We start from the raw sequence: 8,894 nt of genomic DNA on the forward strand, positions 1-8,894 counted from the left end.
GGGCGATGGTTCCTTAGAGGGGGGGTTTTTAGTGACCTGCAAGTGGCACATACCGCTGCTGTGACGATAGCACCGATGATGCGGAAGGCATTTTCCACCCCCTCACCCGCAAAAAAAAAAAAAAATCCTGCTTGTGCGTTGTTTTTTATTCGAGGTCAAAGGTCACAAATTTGAATTTTTTGCGTATATCTCTGTATATCTCTGAAACAATGAGAGCTACCGAAAAAAAACACAAACAAAATTTGTAGATCGTAAAATTGTTCACAAAAAAGATCTGAAAAGTTTTGCCGATACAAATCATCGCTTTCGAGATATCGTGACTTTAGACCGCAGGAAAGTCGTATTTTCGAATATATGCACACCTTTAAGCTGGTATACACGGCGCTTTTTTAACGTGGTTTCCCCAGTAAGAATACTCCACAATATGTTTTGATTTAAAGAATGTAATCGAACACTATTTTATTGATGAAATTTTCTTTTTCTTTTAAATTTAATGCGAATTTTATCAGCATGAAAATAACATCATTATTTATCACCAAATTCTTCATAGTCACTGTTTTTTCTTCTTCTTCACTGTCTTCTTCCTATTTCTCAATTAGTTTCGACTGTTCCAAGAAGAGAGATATATCAGTTATATCCTCATTAATTTCGAATTTGACTCAGTGTTCGTGCAAGATTGGGCTTGACAATTGGTACATGCCGATGGACAATACAATCCAACTTTTCAGTACCCGCAATTGTTTGTGCAGACTTTTTTGCAATTGCAAAAAATTGTATTGAACAAGTTTTCTGGAGCAGGTGGCAGTAAAGTCTGGAAGGGCTCCAAACTATTATTCATTTATCCCCAATCTTCAGGATGTAGATCTTTGCTTAGCAACACTTGCACTTGGTAGAACACTCGAAACAAGTGTTGATAAGCAGAAGCAGATGTTGGAGGCAGAAAAGATAACTGCTCTCTTATTGTTTTTTGTTTTTTTCACTCAACTCAAATATCTATACTTGTCTATCGATTCCATTTTTTTTAGTTCCTTTTTTTTAGAACAAATGGTGCATATTAATTTCAAGTGTCCCAATTTACATAGTTTATTTTTCAAAATTATTTGCTCTAACAAATAAGCAAAAGTATCCCTATTGATATCTTCGAGGGTGTATGCTTTACGGGACTGCTTATGAATTGTTACAGATGTGTTGTCCTTCAAATATCCATCGAACCTATCACCCCTTTCAGTACTTGAATCCATTAAAGTCCTTAGCCACGATCAACAACCACAATTTCACTTTCAGTCAAAGATTCATTGCAAATAAACCAAATTTCTGACATTTTTATTAAATTTTGTAACGGCACAATTAAAAAAGAGAATATAATTCACAAACACTATATATTTTTCACGTACCTGTGTGCATGGAGCATGGAGTTCATACTGGCCACATATGAGTGCATATTCGTATTTGCTATTTTTAAAATAGCCATAATTCGAGAGCAGTGCACCGTTGTTTCAGTGATAAAAAAGCTAATTTGTGACCTTTGACATCGATGCAAAACAACGCCCAAGCGCAATCGATGGGGACTTTTGACATGTCATTTGTAAGGACGGATACAAGGTCTGCACAAAAATCCAGCTTGTTGGGAATTAACGCACACTTGATTCATAATTTAGAATATTTTGATTGGACTATTTATGAACCACTGTTCCCAGCGGGGCATAAAAGGCCTTCATATGGCCTTATTCATGTCGGAATTGAAAGGTAGAAAGGGCTTACTCCGCCATATAAGCTTCATATCTTTTTAACATTGCATGTCCTACATCGTGAGGCCTGACCTCAAGCAACGTAAAAAAGGAGTAAATGAGGCCTTACCTCTGCTATCTCTAAAAGGAGTAAATGAGGCCTCACCTCTACAATCTCTAAAAGGAGTAAATGAGGCTTTATTGTTTTAATAAAAATAAGCTGTTTAATAATGACACGAAAGACTTTTAATTCATCAATACATTATTTTGATTTATTATCGTGGGTTTTTATACACCCTATTTTTGATTAATTGTATCGATTCTTTAATATCATTTTCGTAATTTGGGAAGCCGTATTCGGGGGACTTCAGAGCATCTAAAATTAGAAATAGCAATTGTGAGTTGTGAATTTATGTATTTAATTGAAACAAACCTACCAAACACAAATTTTCCAAATAAGTTGGTTTTATTTTATGATTTTTCTTCTGCAGCCCATCCCAATTGTACTCTAACAAACACTCTTCTGTGATGATAAATTGTAGAGATTTTGTAATAGTTGTTGAACCTATACATTCTTTAATGCTACAAATCTATTGAAATCAGGAAAGTATTAATTATATAGTTTCGAAGAAAATACTGTTCTTTCGGATATGCTTTCTCTAACAGTTTATCCATCTGCACATGTAGCTCACAAATTAAGTTTTTCATTTGTTGCAACTCTTCTTCTATAAATAAATTGTTTAATCAATTTAATATACACAATTATGTATAGTAATAACTTACTCAATTTTTTCATTTTATCTCCACAGTCACAAGGTGGAGAGTTTTCGTTATTTGTCATCTTGTAGCTCCGTTTTGACCTTTTGGAATATTTAGTCTAAATCAATTATATTTATATTATGTTTCAATTTACATATTCAATTGAAAGGATAATTAAAGTGTGAAGTGATGAAGAATTGGCAAAAAAAACCATTTTATCTTGATATGGCAAGCACATCGCCTTGTACAATAACTCTTTTACATTAAATTTTTCTACATTAGTGGCGACTTCATGCACTAATCCAATTCCCAATTCCAAACTTCTAACTGGTAGTTCAAAAAAATTCTCTATTGCTGTATATCAATTCCCTAAAACATATTCTTCTTCATTTTCTTTACAAAATCCAACAACTCTGATGGGGATAAAAGGTTTAATAAAACCACAGTTATTTGGTGTTTCAGAACTAAGTATAAACATGTCCGTTTTATAATTTTTGTAGAGAGCAGATCCTTCTATGACATTTTTTAAACCTGTTGCTTTGGGTAAATCTACTGAAAACGCATGTCGTTCTTCACATCTATTATATATTTGTTGCAATATTTTGGTAGGTTGACGGACATCTTGCTTTAAAACTTGTAAGTAATTTTCAAATTTATAGCTCGAAAAATTATTCACATTACCAAAGCTTTCAATGCAATCAGGCAAATGTAACAAATTGTGAATATTGTATGACAATTTTTTTCTCCATAAATGGATCCAAACTGTTCAACGAAATCGCAAAGCATCTGTCGAACGAAAGGCAAATTATTTTCCAATTTATTTGAAGAGGAAATTCGATGCGCGCAGTGCAGCAATAAAGAGTGATAAAACAAATTCTCATCAAAATAGTCCTCGCAGAGTACAATGCCAGTATAAAGCAAAAATTGCTTGAATTCGATGCCTTTCCATCTGGCCAATTCATCCCTTGGCTTTCGACCAAACTCCTTTGGAATGTATTTTCGAATAATTTTTATTTTTTTGTTTAATTCAACTTTCTGAAGAGAAGTTTAAGATAACGAGTTTTATGTTTATTTTCCCAAATTGTAGTCAATATCTTTTTTGTGCAACCAATCTGCGTGAGCATATTAATTCCAAATTTTTCGAGAAAGTTTGAATTTTGCAAAAAATCTACGCAGTGATGAAGTCTATCGTTTCTATTTTTAAAACTTTCATCTATTCTTAATTGTGCGGGAGTTTTACTGTAAGTTAATCTTTTATTAATCTTCTTACCAGTTTGTGAGCATTTTGAACACCCATTGCTGTTTGTGTGGCCAACAACACCGGCAAGAAATGCTCTTGCCGGAGCATCGCAAATAAATTAGCAAATTTTTATAGATATTTTTATTTCATTCAAGAACCAGCCATGATCATTTAAGTGCTTTATTTCATCTTCAAAATTTATTAAAAACTGGTTTATGGAATTCGGCTTACGGTTACCTACATAAGCGCCATCAAAAATGGTTTCATATCATTACGATTTGGCACTGCTCCTAAAATGGCTAAAGTTGTGTCCCTGAACTTTTAAAAAGTGTGCACCCGTCTATAATGATATCAATATATAGGTAATCCATATTTGGAGGTAAAGAAATTTTCATCAAAGAAAGGGCATTTTCTACTCCGAAATGGAATATTTTCCAGGCGACACATCAATTATATTAATTTCTGAGTTAGGCATTGTCATTAATTGTTTCTTTGATGCAGGTACACGCACGTCAGCGCTGCGAAATATTTGGAGAATTTCATCGCATGCTCTCTTACGAATTTTATATTTTACACACCAATTTCTTAATTTTTTCATTTATAGCATTATTATTGTTGTTACAGTTACCAGTAGCCGCATTACGCACTTTATGCACATTACATATATTTATATTTAGTTCTTCGGATACATTTTTGCTACAACTAGGAACATTTTCTTTTTCTGGAACAATAGCTTTCACGATTTCAATTGTGCTCTTTTTTTCTTGCCACAAGTCGACGAAAATGTCTATCACTCACTCCAAATTTAGTTTTTCCCATTTCAATAGAATAATTAATTTACCATTAAATTAGTTTCATATACATATATGTATATTAATATAGACTTTTAAAAAACTACAAGTTACTTGTAAGTCTGCGTACGAAATGAGAAAATATAATAACTATATGCATAAACGCAGCTTTTCCGAAGAAAACGAAAAATAGAACAATAATGGCAAACAGTAACGCAATATTCGGTGGCGACAAGAGGTCGGCGGCAGATAACAGTAAAAAATTTACAAACGCTGTGCAGCTTTGAAAATGAATATCATAGTCTACTTTGTCTCTTTATTTTGTACACCTAAGCTACTAGAAGAAGGTCATTGTGAGGCATTCATGAGAAAGGGAAGGTATTAAACAAATAAGGCCTCACATTGCCCTTCTTTTGGGAGGCCTTTATTTTGTCCCCGCTGGGTTTCTTCAAACACACACATACATATGCATGAACAAAAGAGCGCTAAGCACACACATATGTGTGTTTAATCTGGGCATTGCTAAACGTCCAAACCTCCTGAACTTTGACAGCTGATCGAGTTCAGGAGGTTTTGACGTTTATCTGCAAATTTAAATTTGTTTTTAAATGAAAAAAACTCTAAACCTAGCCTAGACAACAAAGTGCTTTTATAAATGCGATCATACGGCCAATTTGGACCTGTGTAGCTAATTTTGATGATTTGTATTATACAAAGGTTCCAATGGAAAATGCTTAGAACAATTACTTGCTCGCCATGGTGCGTTCGCAGTGAAAATATCCATAAATATCTTGGTATTCGTATGATAAAAAAAGAAGCAGAGGACAGCAGAATGAAATAAACACTGATTGGATAATGCTTTTAGTACATTCCTGCAATCAAACACGCCTAAAAAGAAGAGATATGCCTGCGTGCTAAAGAGCAGCGTATCACCGAAACAGCTCAATCACTTGCTTGAGCATGTCTAGTTTTTAAATAGATTTAAGATTTTATTATTTATTGTTAGGCTTTTAAAATAAAAATTACATTTAATCTTACATTTAAAGAAGTAAGGAAGGGATAAGTTCGATTTCACCCATATTTGGCACATGTCATCAGGGTGTTAAGAAAATATTGTGTACCGAATTTCATTGAAACGCCACGCCCATTTTCAATTTTWAAAAAAGGCCTGGATGCCGCTTCCTTCTGACATTTCTTCCGTAAAATTTAGTGTTTCTGACGTTTTTGATTAGTTGGTTAACGCACTTTTAGTGATTTTCAACATAACCTTTGTATGGGAGGTGGGTGTGGTTATTATTCGATTTCTTCTATTTTTGAACTGTATATGGAAATGCCTAAAAGAAACAACTCTGTACAGTTTGGTTGACATAGCTATAGTAGTTTTTGAGATATGTACAAAAAAGTTAGTATGGGACGGGGCCACGCCCACTTTTCCAAAGAAATGACGTCCAAATATGCCCCTCCCTAATGCGACCCTTTGTGCCAAATTTCTTTTTAATATCTTTATTTATGGCTTAGTTATGACACTTTATAGGTCTTCGGTTTCCGCCATTTTGTGGGCGTGGCAGTGGGCCGATTTTGTCCATCTTCGAACTTAACCTTCTTATGGAGCCAAGAAATGCGTGTACCAAGTTTCATCAAGATACCTCAATTTTTACTCAAGTTACAGCTTGCACGGACGAACAGACAGACATCCGGATTTCAACTCTACTCGTCACCCTGATCACTTTGGTATATATATCCCTATATCTGCCTCTTTTAGTTTTAGGACTTACAAACAACCGTTATGTGAACAAAACTATAATACTCTCTTTAGGGAAGGGCGGCGTGCTCAACAACCTTTGGAACTAATACATAGCGATATAATGGGTTTATTAAATGTTAACTCATTTTCTGGTGCGCGCTATTTGTTAACGTTTGTGGATGACTATTCCAGAAAAGTGTTTGTTATCCCAATTGAATCAAAAGCAACTGTCTTCGATGAATTTGTAAAATTCAAAGCAATGGTGGAGAATCAATCTTCGAAATATATAAAAGTTCTCCGAACGGACAATGCTCGCGAATATATAAATGAAGTGTTCAAGAAATATCTTTCGAAATATGGCATTATTCATCAGAAAACGACACCCTACACCCCGTTGGGGAGAGGCCCCGGCGTTGCAGAGAGGCTAAATCGGACAATAACGGAAAAAATCAGATGCATGCTGCTAGATGCAAATTTGGCGGACAGATTCTGGGCTGAGGCCAAAGAAAAACGCAGTGAGTTAAAACCTAAATCCCGAGAATGTATTCTCGTAGGCTACAGTGTTCTGAATCAAAGGCATACAGATTGTATGATCCTGTAGCGAAAAATATTATTATTAGCTGTGATGTAGTGTTTATTGAAAATCAAATTAATCAAAATCCTCATGCTATAGATGCTAAGACAGATACGGTTAAGTTATGGTTACCAGAGCCAACTTCCATTGCCAATTTAGAGGGGGAATATGTGGAAGAATTAAAAACAGAAGGTGGTAGTGGTTCAACTTCAGATAACAGTCATTCTCATACAGAAGGAAATCATGAATCAACAATGGAGCCCGAAAAAATAAAAGATTTGGACCATGAAGAAGTTCGTCGCTCTGAGCGATTGCGTAATATGTTACGACCAAATTATAATCTCTGCGTAACTGAATACGTATTATCAGATCCAAACACTGTGGAGGAAGCGATGGAAAGCGAACACCATAGACTTGGAAATCTGCAATGTGTGAAGAAATTGAATCTCATGATATCAATGGCACTTGGGAACTATCAGCCCTGCCTATGGGAAAGAAAGCCATTCCGTCAAAATGGGGTTTCAAAAGGAAGATAAATGTAGACGGCGATCCTGTACGTTATAAAGACAGGCTTGTGGTGAAAGGATTCAACCAGAAACAGCACATCGATTATGACGAGACATTCGCACTAGTTGTGCGATATATGTACATCAATTCGTTTCTTATGAAGCAATCTAGTAGTATCTGGAACATAAAGCTCAATTCAACGCTGGTTAGTTTCGGCTTGCAGCGCAGCAATGTCGACCAATGCGTATATTTTCTTGTCGCTGCCAAAAAAGAAGCCAATCGTCGCTATTGGATGGATGCTGTCATCCTGTGGATGACACTATTGACAAGAGCTTAATGTATAGCAGTAGTCCTGATGAAATCGTTGGTTTTTGCAATGCTGACTGGGAAAATGATGTAAGTGATCATTGCTCAACAACTGGCTATGTTTTTTCTTTTCGGAATGCTGCCATTTCGTGAGTTACCAAAACGCAACATACTGTAGTCTTATCATCTACTGAAGCCGAGTTAATGTCTATGGTGGCTGCAACACAAGAATCAATCTGGCTTCGGATCTGGAATCAATCAAAGCTTCGAAATCTATGGTCTTCTTCTGCGATAAAAAGCGCACTATACACATAGCTGAAATTAACTCATACTCAAGTAGAACGAAGCATGTAGACATCAAATCAAAATTCATCAAGGAAAAGGTTGAAGATGGCCAAATTAAGTTATACCATAATGGCACCGATAAAATAATGGTCGATATTTTCACGAAAGCATTATCTGCGCCAAAAACAAAACAACTGTCAAATGAATTTGGCTTAAAATAATGTATTCTCATCTTATTCAGGGGTGTTGTGGAATCCAAAACAGAATTGCAAATCAGAATTGATTGATCAGAATTGATTTGCAATGGTGTCACAGAATCTGATTGGATTTTTGTCTTTTCAAACATATGCAAAACCAATATTCGAATCAGCTGTTTACTAATGTGACAAAACTTGCAAATGAACACATTTGGAAGTAATCCTATTAAAAATTTTAATGAGTTCCGAATAAAAGAAAGACGCATTTGGGTGTTAAATTTCGTTTTTCATTTTTACGATTTTTCTTAATTGGTGGGCAGGGTAGGAAAAAAAACTGAAAGTCATATGGAATTGTGGGCAAAGTTTATTATCATTGGCATAAAATTATCTTCTATTGAAACTAAAAAAACTAAGAAAGGTTGAGTTTGAACATGCATATATATAAAGTAAATTTTTTTAGACCAAAATCATTTATTTTTTAATTTTAAATTTTTTTATAATTTTACTTTTTTTGAAATTTTCAATTTAATTTGAACATAAGTTATTAAATAATATTAATGCTTTTGAATTTTTTGTTTCAGGTAGAAATCTCGACCTGCATCCTGCCCGCCGTCTGGCATCTGAAAATTGCTTCCCAAAGGCAAAATATAAAAAATTTCGTATCAAAGAAAATTGAGGATGATGTCTAAATATATAACTATTAACCCTAGAAATTTCGATTTAATCAAATACTTATTTCCCTCTCAAAAAACCTTCAATAAAAT

The sequence above is a fragment of the Bactrocera latifrons genome, unplaced genomic scaffold, assembly GCF_001853355.1.
Source record: "Bactrocera latifrons isolate USDA-ARS-PBARC rearing strain unplaced genomic scaffold, ASM185335v1 scaffold_272, whole genome shotgun sequence".
Taxonomy (NCBI): domain Eukaryota; kingdom Metazoa; phylum Arthropoda; class Insecta; order Diptera; family Tephritidae; genus Bactrocera; species Bactrocera latifrons.